The sequence below is a fragment of the Kogia breviceps genome, chromosome 7 (assembly GCF_026419965.1).
Source record: "Kogia breviceps isolate mKogBre1 chromosome 7, mKogBre1 haplotype 1, whole genome shotgun sequence".
NCBI lineage: Eukaryota > Metazoa > Chordata > Mammalia > Artiodactyla > Physeteridae > Kogia > Kogia breviceps.
The window spans coordinates 116,231,023-116,252,042 of record NC_081316.1 but is presented as its reverse complement, the minus strand read 5'-3'; the positions used below and the strand labels follow the sequence as shown (position 1 = coordinate 116,252,042).

General features: G+C 36.7%; 1 protein-coding gene across 2 annotated transcripts in view; it reads left to right on the top strand.

Moving 5' to 3' along the window:
- The window catches only part of ARHGAP32 (Rho GTPase activating protein 32), a 274,258-nt gene that overhangs the window by 89,087 nt on the left and 164,151 nt on the right, over positions 1–21,020 (top strand). Inside the window, exon 2 of one of the 2 annotated variants that reach the window (XM_067039316.1) lies at positions 20,405–20,563. The exons of the other annotated variant lie outside the window; for it this stretch is intronic. The gene's annotated coding sequence lies outside the window, so the exon portion shown is untranslated. The remainder of the gene's footprint in view (positions 1–20,404; positions 20,564–21,020) is intronic. 2 annotated transcript variants of the gene reach the window in all.

The following is a 21,020-nucleotide window of genomic DNA, read 5'->3' as shown; positions in this document are numbered from 1 at the left end:
ATTTTATTTAGTTCTTTTGAACAGTCCAGAGTTAGAGCTGTCCTTGAATACAAGTTTCTAATGAAGCAAAATCTTCTCTAACATCAAATGTTCCATTTTCTAGCCAAGTAGACCAAGCTTGTGCACAGAATGCTTCACAGCTATGACTGTACACATAGATACACCAAATGGACTCTTCAGAAAATTATGTATTCTAAACATGAATAGTGTGTGTCTGAGTATAATGTATACATGTGTATCAAATAATTGTATCAGAATAATTAAGCAAGAATCCTTCTAAAATATTCCCAGTGACTGAAGATTTTCCTCAAATGTTCAAATGCCATCCATCATTAACCATTCTTACACTATGTATTTATTCTAAACTTTAGTGGATTTATATCTTTAAATTGTTTTTCTCTTGAAAAAAAATGCATTCTACTTTGGGACTCTTCAACTGTTGCTAAGAATGCTTTTCCTCTTCCTGCAGGGATTAGGAACTTCTCTTTCCCTCAGCTTCCTTACCTCTTGGTCAGTAGAAGATGAAGAATCAACTGGTTCTAAACTCTACTGATGATGTGACTCCCCGGGTTTAGGTCAGAGACTTGTACACTAAGAAGCCTCTTGTGGAAGTGGAGTTTGGTCAGGTTTTAAGCCAATTCGGAAAAAGGGTTAAAGCCACCCTGTGGTATGCAGGAACGGCCAGTCCCTCGCTCAGCTTCTGGTGACCTTGGGACTGACTGCTTGGTTCCTGTCCTGCCTCCCTGGTATTCATGATCTTTTGTTTTTTCTACATTTTCATAAGCTATCAAAGAAGGGAACAGAAAAAAGAACACATGTTGATTCTGAAGTTAAAAACATTTTTTTAAAACTTCTAATAGCACAGTCAAAACTGTGAGAACAAGTGTTGGGAGGTCTGGTTGGGAGGGGAGGAGGCTCTCACTGGAGCAGGGGTGCAGGACAGGGAGGTAGGGTTCTGATGTGGCAGCAGAACTAGAAGAGATTGCCTGAGTGATCTGATGTTAGTCAGGCTGCCCATAGTGTGCTGTGTACAAATACTGCTTACAGGTCACTTTTCCATGTTTGAAAGGGCTTGAAGGAAGGGAGGTAATCAACCATGAGAGTGAAAGAGCAAATGAAATGATTAAAAGGAAAGGTAAGTAGGATTCATGAAAACACAGGATTTTTTTTTGCCAGATTGACCTACATAGAGGTTATACCAATGTATATTTCCACCAACAGTGTATATTTATTTTCCCACATCTTCCAAACAGCTTGTTAAAACTTTTAAAAATCTTTGCCTGATAAAAAAAAACATCGCATTGTGTTTTTTTGCATTTTTATTATGAGTGAAGTTAAGTACTTTTTTTTAATGTTTTAAGATTCTTTCATATTTTTCTATTATTATTCTGTTTATGCCCTTTGCGTAGTTATCTTTTGGGTTGTTGGGGTTTAAAGAGTTATAGGCACTTTAAAAATATATTAAGGAAATTAACCCATTGTGATATGTTCCAAATATTTTTTCTTAATTAATTACATTTTACTTTATTCACAATTTAAAACTTTTTTTTTTGGTTTGGAGATTTTAAAATTTGTAGTAAAATGTATCAGTCTTTTGTGGTTTCAGGGCTTCTTAAAATTATACTTAGAAAGGACTTCCTCGCTGTGAGGTGATAAAAGCTTTCCCATGATTTTCTTTTATGGTTTTCTCTTTACATTTAAATCTTTGATCCATTGGGAATTTATTTCAATGGATGGAATGAGGAAGGGATTAAATTTAATTCCATCTCAATTTAATTCCATCTCTTTGGAATCTTTGGAAAATGATAGGGGATTTATGGCATAGAGGGATCTCAATAATCCTTTAATTGTTTTTAGTTATTCAGGCCACAATTTCTCTGGATTTGTCTTGAGTGAACATCATTAGACTAGTTTGCAAAGATATCTCTGTATAAATTGTTCAGGAGTTTTTCCAGTGGAGCTGTTCTCAAGAACAGTTTGCTTTCCAGATTTGTTCCCAGACCTGATGGCAAATTTCAGTTTCTAGCAGGAATATATGTAATGACCACACAGTCCGTGGATTAAAACTGTATAATTTTTGAAGCAACAAGATTAAAACAGTAACACATAATGTAAATTATAATTTTGTAGAAAGGAAAAAGTATCCTATAAACAAAGTCAGCTAGAGGGTTAATTTCCCTTATTTTCAAATATGAAAATTCAAGGGTATCCCAGTGGATGCCTCTTAAAATTTAATCTGGTCAGATTTAATGTAAAACTAGGCTCGGCAGTGTTTGGCTGCTCGGTAAAGGGCAGACGCCCAGGCATGGGTGACATGTCAGTGGTTGGTACCAGCATGCCTGTTTTTTAAGTAACATTTATGTTGTTGCCAGTGTTGTAGATGCTATACTTTTCACTCATTTCCCAGCCAGTCATTTTATTGCTGCTCTAGGCATCTGCAGTTTAAATTACGTGTAAAAATGTTGCATGCTTTTATTTGCTGTAATTGTCAGCATCTTTTAACTTACGATATTTACTTTTTTTTTCTTTAGAAAGCCATGGACAAGCCTGGCTGCTGTGTCCCACTTTGGATACTTGAGCAAAGGTGTATATGGCAGTTATTATTGTGGGGAAGGAAAGATGGATGTAATACTAGAAGGCATGAAGTTGGGCAGGTCCCTAGACCATGCTTATCTTCTCTATAAATTGTGATCCTCCCTACCTCTGAGATCTGTAACTGTGCCTCCCATTGTGCTTGGCCCAGGAGACCTTTTCATGCAGTGTTATCCTTTCTAGTTTTTAGTTGACCTCTCTTAAGTCTGAGTTAGAGCTTTTAAGTTTAATTAGGTCCCATTTGTTTATTTTTGTTTTTATTTCGATTACTCTAGGAGACAGATCTAAAAAGATGTTGCTGCGATTTATGCCAGAGAGTGTTCTGCCTGTGTTTTCCTCTAAGGGTTTTATAGTATCTGGTCTTACATTTAGGTCTTTAATCCATTTTGAGTTTATTTTTGTATGTGGTGTTAGAGAATGTTCTAATTTCATTCTTTACATGTAGCTGTTCAGTTTTCCCAGCACCACTTATTGAAGAGACTGTATTTTCTCCATTGTATATTCTTGTCTCCTTTGAGGAAATCGTAAACAAAACAAAAAGGCAACCTACAGAATGGAAGAAAATATTTGCAAATGATGCATCCGAAAAGGGATTTCCAAAGTATACAAATAGCTCATACAGCTCCATATCAAACAACAAAAAAAACCCAATCAAAAAATGGGCAGAAGGCCTAAATAGACATTCCTCCAAAGAAGGCATACAGATGGCCAACAGGCAAATGAAGAAAAAGCTTGACATCCCTAATTATTAGAGAAATACAAATCAAAACTACAATGAGTTGTCACCTCACTCTGGTCAGAATGGCCATCATCAGAAAGTCTACAAATAATAAATGCTGGAGATGATGTGGAGAAAAAGGAACCCTCCTGCACTGTTGGTGGGAATGTAAGTTGGTGCAGTCACTGAGGAGAACAGTATGGAGGTTCCTTAAAAAATCAAAAACAGAGTTACCGTATGATCCTGTAGTCCCACTTCTGGCATATAGAGAAAAACTATAATTCGAAAAGATACATGCACCCCAGTGTTCAGAGCAGCACTGTTTACAATAGCCAAGACATGGAAGCAACCTAAATGTCCATTGACAGATGAATGGATAAAGATGTGGAACATATATACAATGAAATATTACTCACCTATTAAAAAAGAACAAAATAATGCCATTTGCAGCAACATGGATGGACCTAGAGATTGTCATACTGAGTGAAATAAGTCAGACAGAGACAAATATATGATGTCCCTTATATGTGGAATCTAAAAAAAAAAAAGTAAGGATTCAAATGAACTTATTTACAAAAGAGAAATAGACCCACAGACATAGAAAACAAATTTATGGTTACCAAAGGGGAAAGAGCAGGGGGAGGGATAAATTAGGAGGTTGGGATTAACATATACACACTATTATATATAAAATAGATAACCAACAAGGACCTACTATGTAGCACCGGGAACTATTCTCAATAATTTTATAATAACCTATAAGAGAAAAGAATCTGAAAAAGACTATATACACACACACGTATAACTGAATCACTGTGCTGTATACCTGAAACTAACACAACATTGTAAATCAGCTATACTTCAATTAAAAAAAAAGTTTGAGAGAAAAAGATATAAGTAAGAGAAGTCTACATCTTGAAAACTTCTATTTTTTAACTTATTAGCTGGAAAGTTTGAGAAGAGAGAAATAGTTATTAAATGAATAATAGTGAAAACTCACCTTCATTTGGGTTCTGCATTTGGTTATGTAGGTCACAGAGCCTAAGGCAGTGGGAGGGGTATGGTGTCACAGGTGTAGCAGTCTGAGACAGTGAGGGTGCTTCATGGGATTTCCTGTCTTCGCCTCACCTGCAATTAACCTAGCACGTAGTAAACTTCTGCCCAGCAGGATCACATATCACTGGTGCCTCAGCTGCACACCTGTGTGTACATCGGTAGAGCAGAACAGCCTGGACACTGCTGTTCTTTAGTCCATGCCTGGAGGTTTAAATTTTTGAAGTACCAGATGGAGACAGAAAGTGAGAGTAGCACTTCAGGAGATGACAGTGTCTTTTTGTTGGATTCAGAAGTTATAACCCAGATGACTGACATTGAAGAGGGAGAAAGGGAAGAACATTTCAGGTAATTATGGAATTTGCTGTCAGTTCTCCCTCTCTCACCTTTGTCCCTCTGTCCACATCCTTCACTTGTACTACCCAGTCCTCCCTTCCTCTTTGTTTTAATCTCTTTTCCAGTAAGACTTCTTTTCTCTGGGGGAAGGTTTGGAGCTGAAGAGGACAGGTTTCTTGTTGTATGTAGCACTCTTCATTCCACAACTTGTCCTGAGCTTGTAAGAGGCATTTTAAATGACTTGTTAGAACACCAGGAAGAGAAGGTGTTAGACAGGTTTTGTAGTAGTCTTTCAGGAATTTCAGGTAGAGACTGAACTACTACCCCTTCGTATATCTGATTTGTACCTAACATGTGATTTGGATTTGAATCTAATAGATTTTTCTTCTTTTTCTTGGAATATGTTCCTGTGTGTGTGTGTGTGTGTGTGTGTGTGTGTGTGTGTGTGTATGTATGGCTACTTTTGTTGCCTTATTCATGTGTATGAAACATTTTGATTAAGTACAAATTAATTGTTTCATGAATCAAAGCCTCTGACCTTATATCTCACTCCCCTTACATTTCCCCTGCCTCCCACCCTGGCAAATCTCTCTTGGTTTGATCTCTAGCTGTAACTTCATAATTGAAGTGTTTGAGAATGCCTCCTGATTAAGCAGCTCTCCAAGTTCCTTTCATTGATGAAGAAAGAGGTCTCACCCAGCTTGTAGACACAGTGCCATTTGTGTGTTAATTGTGTTGTGCTGTTATAAATTTTAGGAGGCTTTATCCTGGCTTTTCTTTCTCAGCAGGGTTAGCAAACTAATTCTTTTGGAGGTATTAAAAAAAACTCTTGAAGTTTGTACTGCATATTATCACTGTCAGCCATATGGGCAATTAAACATCTTTTACAGTCTTATCTATGAGTAATTGGGTAGGAAAACAGATCATTATTTTCATCAGATCTTGTCTTTATGTTTAGTGTTCAAAGAGTCTTTCCTTTCTCAAGTTAAAGGATTTCTTTATCCACAGATTTTATTTTTAAAGTCTAGGTTAAATGACAGAAGAGATTGAATATTAGGAACTCTTGATAACCCACACTAAATTTGTTAATCAGTGTTTAAAATGAATAAGAAGTATGTTTTACATTTTAAAGAGTAATTCAGTGTTCAAAGTATGAAAATGAACTGTTTTATTAGCATATGAAATTCTTTTTTTGTGTCAGCCTTCTCATTCTCTCCATAATTTTATTTTAGCCTTTCTTTTTTTAAAAATATTTATGTATTTGGCTGCTGCAGGTCTTTGTTGCGGCACACGGGATCTTTTTAGTTGCTGCGTGCGGGATCTTTTAGTTGCAGCATGCAGGCTCTTAGTTGTGGCATACTGGATCTAGTTCCCTGACCAGGGATTGAACCTGGGCCTTCTGCATCGGGAGCTCAGAGTCTTAACTGCTGGACCACGAGGGAAGTCCCTAGTCTTTCTTATTTGAGTAAGCTACTTCTCTCCCAAGGTGTGCTGATGCTTCACATATTGCATAATTTTAAATATGGTCAGTGTGTCATGAACAATTAGTAGGAATGACGTATTCATTATGTTTGTGTTAAAACTGTTTGGCCTGGTGTTAAAATTGTGGAAGTTATTTTGACATATTTGTCAAAGGAAGAAACAACGTGGACTTTGTTGTGATAGATTTGGTACTGTGATCCTCCATTTACTTGTGAGGCAACAGGAGGCTGTCTGGGATTTTCTTTTGACAGTTCAATTTAAAAGCAAATCTGTGTAAGATTGAGCTTTTCTTTTCCTTAGGACTATGTGACCACGTTTTCATCCTGGGACACTGAGCTAGTGTATGCATTGTTTTAGGAAACCGTGATACTTTAGGGCATTTGTCTGTTTACAATATTATTTCATAGCTGAATGTCACCATGACTCTCCCAAACCAAATATGTCTTTGAGATTTGATCTTATTTTATTTATAAGTGCAGCAAAGAGATCAAGGTAAGGCCACATTCCATGTAGTGTTTCTCACCTCTTCAGCAGTCAGACATAAGGAGATGTGACAGCAGAGTGCTTTCACGATGTGCACGGTGGCGTTCCAGCTGAAACACCTTGCAGAAAAAAAATGTGTGTGGGTGTCAAAGGTGGTGAGGTGTGGATAGTGGGAGTTGCGGCTGTAACCTTGGGAAAACCAATTATAGATTCAGTGCTGTATATGAAAGTTGTTTCTGTAAAATCAGTTTGATAGTTTAAAATATATATAGAAAAGTTTTATGTGTTTCTTTAAAAATCTGTGCTAATACACATTAACCAAACTGTCATTATGGTTACATACTCATTAATTTCCATGCAGGCACACTGTGTGTGTCAGAGTAAGGGCAGAAGATTGTGTGCTCTTCTTTTTCTCTGAATAGCTTCTGAGCTGGGTTTTAAATTCATTCTTAAAAGAATAGCATTGTGTCATTTGAGGCACCATGGCTAAGAGGGTCAAGTCGTAGCTACCAGAAATGTAGGTTTCTGGTGCTGCCAGTCATCTGCTTTAGGAGGAGGTACTCACAGAGGAGCACTATGTCCAGTAGCTTTTGGAATAACTTTTATTTTTGGACTTGGTTGGAGTAAGGGGTGCCTTTTCTTACGTTATAGCTCTGTGGGAAGTTGGTCAGTCTCCCTTCATGGTGGTAGTTCTAACCTGCCTACCACTGACTCACAAATCTCTCATTTTCTGATTTCTAATTCTGTAAAGTTAATATCTATCATACCGTTACGGTAAAGGAGTTCTTAGACTAGACTATTTCGAGACCCCCAGAGTCCTTAGAGTAGAATAGTCCTTAGGGATCATTAGAAGAATGCTTCTGTAAGTGTGAAAGGGGAATATAAGGCAGAAAGGAAAAACAAAAATGTTTTAATTCTTTGTAGAGAGAAAAATTTATTTAGGAGTTATATGCAGTGTACTAAGCCAAATATGATATAGTATATCAGTTATATGTTTATTAATCCTGTAAGGTAGGTATTATTATTTCCTATCTTCCAGATGCAGAAATTGTAGCTCAGAAAGCCACATACACCATATTGTTAGTATATGGTAGAGCAACATCTTGAACCCCAGTGTAACTGATGTTAAAAGTAAAAGACTTCAGTTTTATAAAAAATTTTGATATATCTGCTGCTAAATGTTATTTTCTAATAAGTAATAACTTTTAAGAGGCTACAGCTTATTTCTCAGTTCTGAAATTCCTTCTTTGAGGAGTTTTTGAGCACCAGTGATGTATAAATTATGCAGCCAACATAAAAGTGAAATAGTGCATACGGTAATGTGACCTTTTAAAAATACGACCTCGAGGACACCTGGGAATTATTACTAACTCACAATCATGAGAGGTTCTAGTTCTTTGGCATTTGAGAGTAGAAATGTTTATCATATGATCTTGTTTAATGTTCTCTCATTGTTGGCAGATTCATAGCCTAGTATGTACGGCAAACAATGACATATAGTTTGAAATGTTTACAGAGATAGTACATAATTAAACCACATTTCTAGAACTTGTATACCTTTAAAATTAAGAGTCTACAGATGCCCAGATCTCTCAGTCAGATCTTCACTTGTATCTCTGTTATAAGACAGTTGATTTTAAGTGAGAAGAGAAGCTTCTGATTTTAGTTAAACCAGATAATTTGTTGTACATATTTTAATTTTTTTTGCAATGTATTCATTGGTTTACAGCATCATAGAACTAATAATAATGGCTCATGCATTTGATTGGTTGGTTGCTTGCTTGCTTTATTCATTCTCTGCCTTATTTGAAATTAGGCCATGAGTTAGAAGATACTGCAGCAGTCCAAATAGGTAACAAGGGCTTGGAATATGGTATTTCTTCTAGGTTCTTGTGTTTCTTTCAGATCTAGGATGGCTATTTTAATGGCTAAATTCCTCTGGAAGCCCATAAAGCTATTTCACAATTCTCTGCTTTTAATACCCTGACTGTTATTTTGTCTTCTATAGAAATTCCTCATTTTTAGGATTCCCAGGATAGAGAGGTAGCATTAACAGCTTACCAGTGGCAGATATATCAGTATCACACCCAGGCCTATTTTATACTTGGTGACTTTTCATAGTCATCACACCCTTAATTATCTGTTATGTACAATACCAAAAAAGATGTGTATTTTGCATAAAAAAAGATATTTCTATTACTGTATAACTTTGGATGTGTGATCTGGAGTATAGTTTAGCCCCTAAAATATTTTTTCAATATGAAATATAACTATCACCCAATATACTCTCATTAGTGTTACAAAAATAATAAATTTAATGATAATCAGCAGAGTCTGATGTGAATATTGCTTAATCTCAAAATTTTATTCAGTATTGGAGTCTAGCCATTAGGCTGTCTTTGTAATTAACCATGAAGCAGGCACCTACAAGACTTTCTTGGTATTTCACTAATTAAACTCTTTGGGATGGAATCCAAGGTATGTTTGTCTGTATGAGTTTTATGATGTACAAGAAGGGCCTTAGAGCACAGAAACTGTATAAAACTATATAGAAGTTCCTGGTTATTAAGTTGTTTATTTAAAGTTAAAATTTTAACTTTCTTTCTATTTCTCCTTAAGCTTTGGATTCAACTTAACATTAAACCCTCGTAAACAGTCAATTGCAGGAAATGAAAATTCCTGAAACACTTAAAGCTCTGTTTATAAATGTAATATAGTCAGTTTCCTTTAAAAAAATACATAAAGTGACAAACCTGGGAAGATTACAATCAGAACAAGCAAAACCTTTCTAGATACTTAATTTTAGAAGTTCTGCTATACTTTTACTTTCCATTAGTGATTAGCTTCCCTTTTCCATGCTCTCATATGTAGATATGCATTTTCTCTATTATAATTTGCAAATCAAACAGTTTCTTTAACTTAGGTAGGCTGTTTTTTCCCCTCTTGGTGCTTTCTTTTCTTCCCTATTTCCCTTCCTTTTAAGATAAAGTCTTTAGAATACTTTTAGTCCCCTTCTCTCTGGATGAGACTTTTGGTACTCTTCTGTTTAACACCATTCTCCCCTCACCCCCAGGCCTAATGTTTTGCTGTAATGGTTTACTATTTTTTTTATCATTCAGTCAGATTCAGTTATATGTGTCTTGTTGTTTGCTCTCCTTTTTATCATATTACATCTTAATGTATCTGTTCTCGTTCATTTGTTATTTGTTTGATATTTTCTTGTATATTTTGTTCAGATAAGTTCTATGAGTGATGTACTCTGATTTCTTGCATATACTCAATGCTGTTTTTTTCTTTTCCGTTGTAGGCAACTTATTCTTTCTGAATGCTTTTAGGATTTTTCTTTTATTCATAGTTATGTGTATTTTGTCATCAAGTCTTCAGCTTGGAGCTCAGTGACTTTCAAGCTACAGATTCAAGTCTTCATATTAAGAAAGATTTTTTAAATGTTATCTATTATTAATTTAATTATTACCTCTTTTATCTGTAATAATTTTCTCCTTGTGGAATCTATTTATTGCATATTTGGTCTCCTTAATCTTTTTTTCATGATGTATTTATCTTTACATTTTGATTTTGTGATTTGAGGTATTTCTTATACTTGTTCTTTAGGCCAGGGGTCCCCAGCCCCCAGGCCGTGGACTGTTAGGTACTGGTCCGTGGCTTGTGAGGAACCAGGCCACACCGCAGGAGGTGAGTAGGCTTGTGCGCAAGTGAGTGAAGCTTCCTCTGCCGCTCCCCACTGTTCGCATTACCACCTGAACTATCCCCCCCCCCACTGACCCCTCCCCCCGCCCCGTCCCCATCCGTGGAAAAATTGTCTTCCATGAAACTGGTCCCTGGTGCCAAAAAGTTTGGGGACTGCTGCTTTAGACCACTGATTTTGTCCTTTTCTTTAATCTTTCAGATTCAATTTGAGTAGAGAAGTAATTTCTAAGCATTCTTCTTCACGTATAGATATAACATATCCACTGACATAATATAATACTTATACAGTGATAAATTTAGATTATTGTCTTTCTTCTTCAGCTTTGCATCTTGATTCATTCAATGTACATGTTCTGTTTGTTCTGACTGAACAGAATTGAAGCTTTTACTGCTAAGCTAAATATTGCCCTTCTTTGTTTCCTCCCCCTACAGTGTTTCTCCAGCAGTCCCATGGTGTGTATAGCTTCTGCCTTCTCTTAGGTGCAAACACCCACATTAGGAGCCCTAGTCCTTTTAATTGATTGTTAAATTTATTTACAGAGTAATTTTCAAGTTTTTACTAATTCCTTGGGGGCAAGTACCTCTTTTGTTGTGGAGAGAAGTGGGAGTTTAGCCTCCTTGAACCTCTGTTTTTCTCTGCCGGTTTACCAGTCAGTATGATCCCATTTGCTTTTCTGTCTCCAGAAGTTGATCGAGATTTCTGGCCTGCCGATCCCACCCATATTAATCTCTTAAGGAGTTATTTCCTTTTATTTGGCTTACTGGCTTTTCAGAGACTTGGAGAAGGAGAGCTCTGTTTCTCAACATATATGTGGTCTTGAATTGGAAGTCCACTGGTAGTTATTTTCATGGCTTTGGAGAGGAAACTTCTGAAGGGGCCATTCAGTGAGACAGAATCTTGATGTCTGTCACCTAGTCTAGTGGGTCTCTAGAGATGAGAATGGCTTGTTTTTTGTGTCCCCTTCAGGCTGGGAAGTGGGAACTTCTAGGAGAAAATAGTCTATCTCATCTGGAGTGACTGAGGTGTGCTAATATATTTCAGTTTTCCCATCTGCAAAATAAGGCTAATAACAGTGTATCAAACAGTAACCAGTTAGAAGATATAATGGAAGAAAAGGTGCCATTTTTAAGAGCACCAAAGAAGATAAAATACTCAGAAGTAAACTTAATAAGGAACTCTAAAACCTATATGAAGAAAATTTAAAATATCACTGAAGGACATAGAAGACGTTTGGAACAAATGAAAAGATATACTTTCTTCACAACAAAATATTCAACATCATAAAGATGTCAGTTTGTTATAAATTTAATGTGATAATAAGAATCCTTGTTAAAACCTAGGTAAACTGGTTTTGAAAGAAATTGACCTTGACCATATAATTTAGCAAAGAAACCTTGGGGGAAAAAAAAAAAAGCAAGGATGTTGGATAGAGGATTAGTGTGAGCAGACATTGCTATAAAGTGTCAATTGTTAAAAACTTGTGGTACCGGTATGAATAGAGGGCATAAGGGAGTAAAATGGAAAGCCTAGAAATACACGCTAATACATAGGAAGATACGGCAAAGATGGCTTCTCAAAAATCAACAGAGACATTATGTTTTTGGTTTTTTTTCTAAAATTAATTTATTTTTGGGCTGCGTTGGGTCTTCATTGCTGTGTGCAGGCTTTCTCTAGTTGCGACAAGCAGGGGCTACTCTTCGTTGTGGTGCACGGGCTTCTTGTTGTAGTGGCTTCTCTTGTTGCAAAGCATGGGCTCTAGGCGCATGGGCTTCAGTAGTTGTGCACGTGGGCTAAGTAGTTGTGGCTCAGGGGCTTAGTTGCTCTGTGGCATGTGGGATCTTCCCGGAACAGGACTCGAACCCATGTCCCCTGCATTGGCAGATTCTTAACCACTGGGTCACCAGCAAAGTATTGAGGAAGTACTTTGGGGGAAACTGCATATGCATCTGTGGAAAATAAAATTGGAGATCAGCCTCATACCAGGGATAATTTCCAAATGGTTGAAGATATAATGTATTAAATGAAACCATGAAATATTCAAAAGAAAACATGGGAAATTTAAAAAAAAATTGTTTTAGATCAGGAAAGGCATTTTGAACTGACTTAAAAGGCAAAACTCCCCGTAGAGCTCTGTCAGCTTCCGGTCCGTCAGGAAGTCTAAGCTCTGCTCTGAGTCTGACATGGCCGACTGCAGGGAGCTCTGCAACCCGTTGGTACCAAACCACAACCCTCGAACATCTGTGTGGCTGACAGGGTGTTGATGCTCCGGCTGGGTGTCAGGCCTGAGCCTCTGAGGTGGGAGAACTGAGTTGAGGACACTGGACCAACAAAGCCCTCCTGGCCCCACGTAATATCAATTGGCAAGAGTTCTCCCGGAGATCTCCATCTCAACGCTAAGACCCAGCTCCACTCAACAACAAGCAAGCTCCAATGCTGGACACCCCATGCCAAACAACCAGCGAGACAGCAACACAACCCCACCCATTAACAGAGAGGCTGCCTAAAATCATAAGAAGTTCACAGACAACCTGCAACACACCACCAGATGCAGTCCTGCCCACCAGAAAGACAAGATTGAGCCTCATCCACCAGAACACAGGCATCAGTCCCCTCCACCAGGAAGCCTACACAACCCACTGAAGCAACCTTACCCACTGGGGGCAGACACCAGAAACAGCAGGAACTATGAACCTGCAGCCTGTGAAAAGGAGACCCCAAACACAGTAAGTTAAGCAAAATGAGAAGACAGAGAAATACACAGCAGATGAAGGAGCAAGGTAAAAACCCACCAGCCCAAACAAATGAGGAGGAAATAGGCAGTCTACCTGAAAAAGAATTCAGAGTAATGATAGTAAAGATTATCCAAAATCTTGGAAATAGAATGGAGAAAATACAAGGACCTAGAAGAACTAAAGAGTAAATAAACAAACAGTGATGAACAACACAATAAATGAAATTTAAAATTCTCTAGAAGGAATCAATAGCAGAATAACCAAGGCAGAAGAACGGGTAAGTGACCAGAAAGGTAAAATAGTGGAAATAACTACCACAGAGCAGAATAAAGAAAAAAGAATGAAAAGAATTGAGGACAGTCTCAGAGAGCTCTGGGACAGCAAAAATGCAGCAACATTAGAATTATAGGGGTCCCAGAAGAAGAAGAGAAAAAGAAAGGGACTGAGAAAATATTTGAAGAGATTATAGTTGGAAACATCCCTACTATGGGAAAGAAAATAGTCAATCAAGTCCAGTCCCATGCAGGAGGAATCCAAGGAGAAACACGCCAAGACACATATTCATATAATCAAACTATCAAAAATTAAATACAAAGAAATAATATTAAAAGCAGCAAGGGAAAAGCAACAAATAACATTCAAGGGAATCCCCATAAGGTTAACAGCTGATCTTTCAGCATAAACTCTGCAAGCCAGAAGGGAGTGGCAGGACATATTTAAAGTGATGAAAGGGAAAAACCTACCACCAAGATTACTCTACCCAGCAAGGATCTCATTCAGATTTGACAGATAAGTTAAAACCTTTAAAGACAAGCAAAAGTTAAGAGAATTCAGCACCACCAAACCAGCTTTACAACAAATGCTAAAGGAACTTCTCTAGGCAGGAAACACAAGAGAAGGAAAAGACCTACAATAACAAACACAAAAGAATTAAGAAAATGGTAATAGGAATATACATATCGATAATTACCTTAAATGTAAATGGATTAAATGCTCCAGTCAGAAGACACAGACTGGCTGAATGGATGGATACAAAACAAGACCCATATATATGCTGTCTACAAGAGACCCACTTCAGACCTAGGGACACATACAGACTGAAAGTGAGGGGATGGAAAAGAATATTCCATGCAAATGGAAATTAAAAGAAAGCTGCAGTAGCAATTCTCATATCAGACAAAATAGACTCTAAAATAAAGGGCTACTACAAGAGACAGAGGAGCACACTACATAATGCTCAAGGGATCAATCCAAGAAGATATAACAATTGTAAATATTTATGCACCCAGCATAGGAGCACCTCAATACATAAGGCAAATGCTAACAACCATAAAAGGGAAAGTCGACAGTAACTCGATAATAGTAGGGGACTTTAACACCCCACTTTCACCAATGGACAGGTCATCCAAAATAACAATAAATACGGAAACAAAAGCTTTAAATGACACATTAAACAAGATGGCCTAAATTGATATTTATAGGACATTCCATCCAAAAATAACACAATACACTTTCTTCTCAAGTGCTCATGGAACACTCTCCAGGATAGATAATATCGTTGGTCACAAGTCAGCCTTGGTAAATTTAAGAAAACTGAAATTATATTTTTTCTGACACAACGCTATGAGACTAGATATCAATTACAGGAAAAAAATCTGTAAAAAATACAAACACATTGAGGCTAAACAGTACACTACTAAGTAACAAAGAGATCACTGAAGAAATCAAACAGGAAATGAAAAAAATACCTAGAAACAAATGACAATGAAAACACGACAACCCAAAACCTATGGGATGCAGCAAAAGCAGTTCTAAGAGGGAAGCTATAGCAATACAAAGCTACCTCAAGAAATAAGAAACATCTCAAATAAACAACCTAACCTTACACCTAAAGCAGTTACACAAAGAACAAAAAAAATACCCAAAAGTTAGCAGAAGGAAAATCATAAAAATCAGATCAGAAATAAATGAAAAAGAATTGAAGGAAACGATAGCAAAGATCAATAAAACTAAAAGCTGGTTCTCTGAGAAGATAAACAAAATTGATAAACCATTAGCCAGACTCATCAAGACAAAAAGGGAGAAGATTCAGATCAACAGAATTAGAAATGATAAAGCAGAAGTAACAAGTGACACTGCAGAAATACAAAGGATCATGAGAGATGACTACAAGCAACTATATGCCAATAAAATGGACAACCTGGAAGAAATGGACAAATTCTTAGAAAAGCACAACCTTCTGAGACTGAACCAGGAAGAAGTAGAAAATACAAACAGTCACAAGCACTGAAATTGAAACTGTGATTAAAAATCTTCCAACAAACAAAAGCCCAGGACCAGATGGCTTCACAGACGAATTCTATTAAACATTTAGAAAAGAGCTAATCCCTATCCTTCTGAAACTCTTCCAAAATATAGCAGAGGGAGGAACACTCCCAAACTCATTCTACAGGGCCACCATCACGCTGATACCAAAACCAGACAAAGATGTCACAAAAGAAGAAAACAAGCCAATATCCCTGATGTACATAGATTCAGAAATTGCCAACAAAATGCTAACAAGCAGAATCCAGCAGCACATTTAAAAGATCATACACTATGGTCAAGTGGGGTTTATCCTAGTAATGCAAGGATTCTTCAATATACACAAGTCAATCTATGTGATACACCATATTAACAAATTGAAGAATAAAAACCATATGATAATCTCAGTAGATGCAGAAAAAGCTTTTGACAAAATTTAACACCCATTTATGATAAAAATCCTCTAGAAGGTAGGCATAGGGGGAACTTAACATAATGAAGGCCATATATGACAAACTCACAGCCAGCGTCGTTCTGAATGGTGAAAAACAAACCATTTCCACTAAGATCAGGAGCAAGACAAGGTTTTCCACTCTCACTGCTATTGTTCAACATAGTTTTGGAAGTTTTAGCCCCAGCAATCAGAGACAAAAAAGAAATAAAAGGAATCCAAATTGGAAAATAAGAAGTAAAAGTGTCACTGTTTGTGGATGACATGATACTATACATAGAGAATCCTAAAGATGCTACCAGAAAACTACTAGAGCTAATCAATGAATTTGATAAAGTAGCAGGATACAAAATTAATGCACAGAAATCTCTGGCATTCCTACACACTAATGATGAAAAATCTGAAAGTGAAATTAAGAAAACACTTCCAATTACCACTGCAACAAAAAGAATAAAATATCTAGGAATAAACCTACCTAAAGAGATAAAAGACTTGTATGCAGAAAACTATAAGACACTGATGAAAGAAATGAAAAATGATACAGACAGAGGGAGAGATATACCATGTTCTTGGATTGGAAGAATCAACATTGTGAAGATGACTATACTACCCAAAGTAATCTACAGATTCAGTGCAATCCCTATCAAACTACCAATGACATTTTTCACAGAATTAAACAAAAAATTTCACAATTTGTATGGAATCACAGAAGACCCTGAATAGCCAAAGCAATCTTGAGAAAGCAAAATGGAGCTGGAGGAATCAGGCTCCCTGACTTCAGATTATACTACAGAGCTACAGTAATCAAGACAGTATGGTACTGGCACAAAAACAGAAATATAGATAAATGGAAGAGGATAGAAAGCTCAGAGATAAACCCATGCACATATGGTCACCTTATCTTTGATAAAGGAGGCAAGAATATACAATGGAGAAAAGACAGCCTCCTTAGTAAGTGGTGCTGGGAAAACTGGACAGCTACATGTAAAAGAATGAAATTAGAACACTTCCTAATGCCATACATAAAAATAAACTCAAAAGGGATTAAAGACCTAAATGTAAGGCCAGACACTATAAAACTCTTACAGGAAAACATAGGCAGAACACGCTATAACATAAATCACAGCAAGATCCTTTTTGACCCACCTCCTAGAGAAATGGAAATAAAAACAAAGATAAACAAATGGGACCTAATGGAACTTGAAAGCTTTTGCACAGCAAAGGAAACCATAAACAAGACGAAAAGACAGCCCTCAGAGTGGGAGAAAATATTTGCAAAGGAATTAACGGACAAAGCATTAATCTCCAAAATATACAAGCATCTCATGCAGTTCAACATCAAAAAAACAACGCAATCCAAAAATTGGCGGAAGACCAAAATAGACATTTCTCCAGAAGTTATACAGATTGCCAACAAACACATGAAAGGATGCTCAACATCACTAATCATTAGAGAAATGCAAATCAAAACCACAGTGAGGTATCACCTCACACTGGTCAGAATGGCCATCATCAAAAAATCTACAAACAGTAAATGCTGGAGAGGGGGTGGAGAAAAGAGAACCCTCCTGCACTGTTGGTGGGAATGTAAATTGATACAGCCACTATGGAGAACAGTATGGAAGTTTCTTAAAAACTAAAAACAGAACTACCAAACGACCCAGCAATCCTACTACTGGGCATATACCCTGCGAAAACCATAATTCAAAAAGAGTCATGTACCACAGTGTTCATTGCAGCACTATTTACAATAGCTGGGACATAGAAACAACCTAAGTGTCCATCAACAGATGAATGGATAAAGAAGACGTGGTGGGGCTTCCCTGGTGGCGCAGTGGTTGAGAGTCTGCCTGCCAATGCAGGGGACACAGGTTTGTGCCCCGATCCGGGAAGATCCCACATGCCGTGGAGCGGCTGGGCCCGTGAGCCATGGCCAGTGAGCCTGTGCATCTGGAGCCTGTGTTCTGCAACGGGAGAGGCCACAACAGTGAGAGGCCCGCATACCGCAAAAAAAAAAAAGATGTGGCACATATATACGGTGGAATATTACTCAGCCTTAAAAAGAAATGAGATTGAGTTATTTGTAGTGAGGTGGATGGACCTAGAGTCTGTCATAAAGAGTGAAAGTAAGTCAGAGAAAAACAAATACTGTATGCTAACATATATATATGGAATCTAAAAAAGAAGAAGGTTCTGAAGAACCTAGGAATAGGACAGGAATAAAGACTCAGACATAGAGAATGGATTTGAGGACACGGGGAGAGGGGAAGGGTAAGTTGGGATGAAGTTAGAGAGTGTCATGGACATATATACATTACCAAATGTAAAATAGTTAGCTAGTGGGAAGCAACCACATAGCACAGGGAGATCAGCTTAGTGCTTTCTGTCCACCTAGAGGGGTGGAATAGGGAGAGTATGAGGGGGACGCAAGAGGGAGGAGATATGGGGATATATGAATATGTATAGCTGATTCACTTTGTTATTCAGCAGCAACTAACACAACAGTGTAAAGCAATTGTACTCCAAAAAAGATGTTTAAAAATGCAAAACTAAAAGAAATGGTTCTAAAATTCAACTACATAAAATATAAAACATCTGCATTATAGAGAACAATAAGCAAGGACCAATGACAGCCTTTAAAAAATACTTGGAATTCATAATACAAATGAAGAACTTATCTCTTTAGTATATAAAGAACTAAAAAGATATAAGGAGAAGACCAAGAACCCAACAAAAAAATGGGCTACTGTATAAAAAGAATTTTTTACACTGTATTGTATTTGTCTTTCAGGTACACGTGAACGTATATAAAAATGACATTTACAAATTTGTAGCGTAGTTAGTAATAGCAAAAGATTGGAAATATTTCAAGAATTCATTAGTAGGGGATTGGTTCAATAAATTATGGAATATCTACACAGCGGACTATTACACAGTTGTAAAAACAGTGAAGAAGCTCTTTATATACTGATATGTAAAGTTCTGCAGGAAATATTAGAGAACTGCACAACAGTGTGTAAACATACTTTTTATGTAAAAAGTGGGGTGGAGATGGAGGAATAAAACTGTTCTAATTTTTTATGCAAAGAGTAGCATATTTGCACATTGCTTTTTTACTTTGCTTTTTGTGGATATATTCTTTAACATATATGTAAAAATTATATACATAAATATATTCATAAAGTCTGGAAGAGTATATAAAGTGGGGAATTTAATAGGTAGGAATTGGGCAGACTGGAGACAGGGAAGGGAGGAAGATTTTTCACTATATACCTTTTGATACTCTTAATTTTTGCATGATAAAGTAGTTACACCTGCTAAGAAATGATAGTATTATCAGGCATTTTCAGTTGGAAATCACCAAAACTCGATTCCTTTGCCTTCAGTAAACCTCCATTCTGTTTTCACCACCAACAAAGCTAACCCTGTTATTGTTAGAAGTTCAGTTTCCTTATCTTCTGGGAATTCTAGGAATATTAGATATTTGTAAGCACTTAATAATCTGTATAAATGAACCAGAACAGAGCTCCAATATTTAAAGGTGCTTTATAATCTAATTTATTAATATCCTCTGAAGGTAGGAAAATATTTTACTCCCTATGATGACAGGTAATAACTCTTATCATTTACAGACACACACAGCCACCTTGTAGCTTCAGTTTTACAACTTGAACAGAGAACACCAAACTCACCAGTTTAGGTATATCTCAATGAGATGTTCTTCTCTTCAGTAGAATTTAAATATATTCTTTCACAAACAGACAGACATAAATAGACTAAAACCCATTTCTCTGAGAGAGAACAGGTGCCTTTCTTTATCTGTGAAATATCACCACATGCTTGGACCATAAGAAAACTTCCCAGTCATTCCCTATACCAATGGGGAGTAACTCACTGGCCACCAGTGTCACAGAACCATACCCAGCTGGGCAAAGAACCAGAAATAAACAACAAAGATAGGGGGATAAAAGCAAAAAAGTTCTATTGCTGCTCGGAATTCACTCCGAGGATCAAGGGAAGACACATCCCTGGGAGCAAACAGTCCCTTAGGTGATGTGTCACTTGGGCTTCTCTGTGGAACTTCAACTCCGTCAAGTATAATTTTTCATGTTATGAACAAGAAGCTCATAAAATATAAAGTGTGTGTCAGAGATTCAAATAAATTTTTAATTAGGGAAGCAGCAAGATGGTAAGGCTAGTTCCCACAATTTGGAGAAAGTGGTGTTCTCTTTTCTTTTTCCTTTTGCAGGTTCAAGATGGAGATGTTTTACACAAAACTCTTGTAAATATAGCATTAGATTCTTTAGGTTTTATGGTTAATAAGCTTAACACTTTGTCTTTTCTGTTAGATATGCAGCTGTAATCACTTGAAGGGTAAAATTTGTCTATAATTTTAAAAGCATAGTAGAAAATAGTCAAATAGATACTAAGTTTTTGTGAAGTTGATTCATTGTTATATGACAAAATGTATATAAACAATTTTTATACCTTTTATGATAATGTGTAACATTTGCCAATAAATTTTTATTTTATACTTTTTTAAGGTATAACTTGCATATAAATAAAGTCCACAGATCAGAAGAATGGAGCTTGAAGAACTTATAGAAATGTATACATTCATATACTCACAACACAATCAAATATAACTTATTCTCAGCACCCTACAAGACCCTTGCCCTGCCTATTCAGTACCTCTCCCAAAGGTAACCGTTCTGACTTCTGTCACCATAGATTAGTTTTGCCTGTCCTCTAATGCTACTCTTCTGTGTAGTATTATATGGAAGATAGTACAAATTATTTATCTGTTGTATTTTTGGTGGGATTTTTTGTCTTAATAAATAATTATATGATACTGGTATATATAAATACATCCTATTTTTGCATTTGACCTTATATTCTGTGATCTTGCTAAATTATCTTATTTATTCGGATTGTTTTTAGAGTCTGTTAGATTGTTTACATACTGTATCATTTTCAAATAATGAGAATTTTATTTTTTCCGTTCTAATTTTTATACCTCTTATTTATTTTCCTTACCTTTTTAAATAAAACTGATTAAGAGGGACTTCCCTGGTGGCGCAGTTGTTAAGAATCCACCTGCCAGTGCAGGGGACATGGGTTCAAGCCCTGCTCTGGGAAGATCCTACATTTCACGGAGCA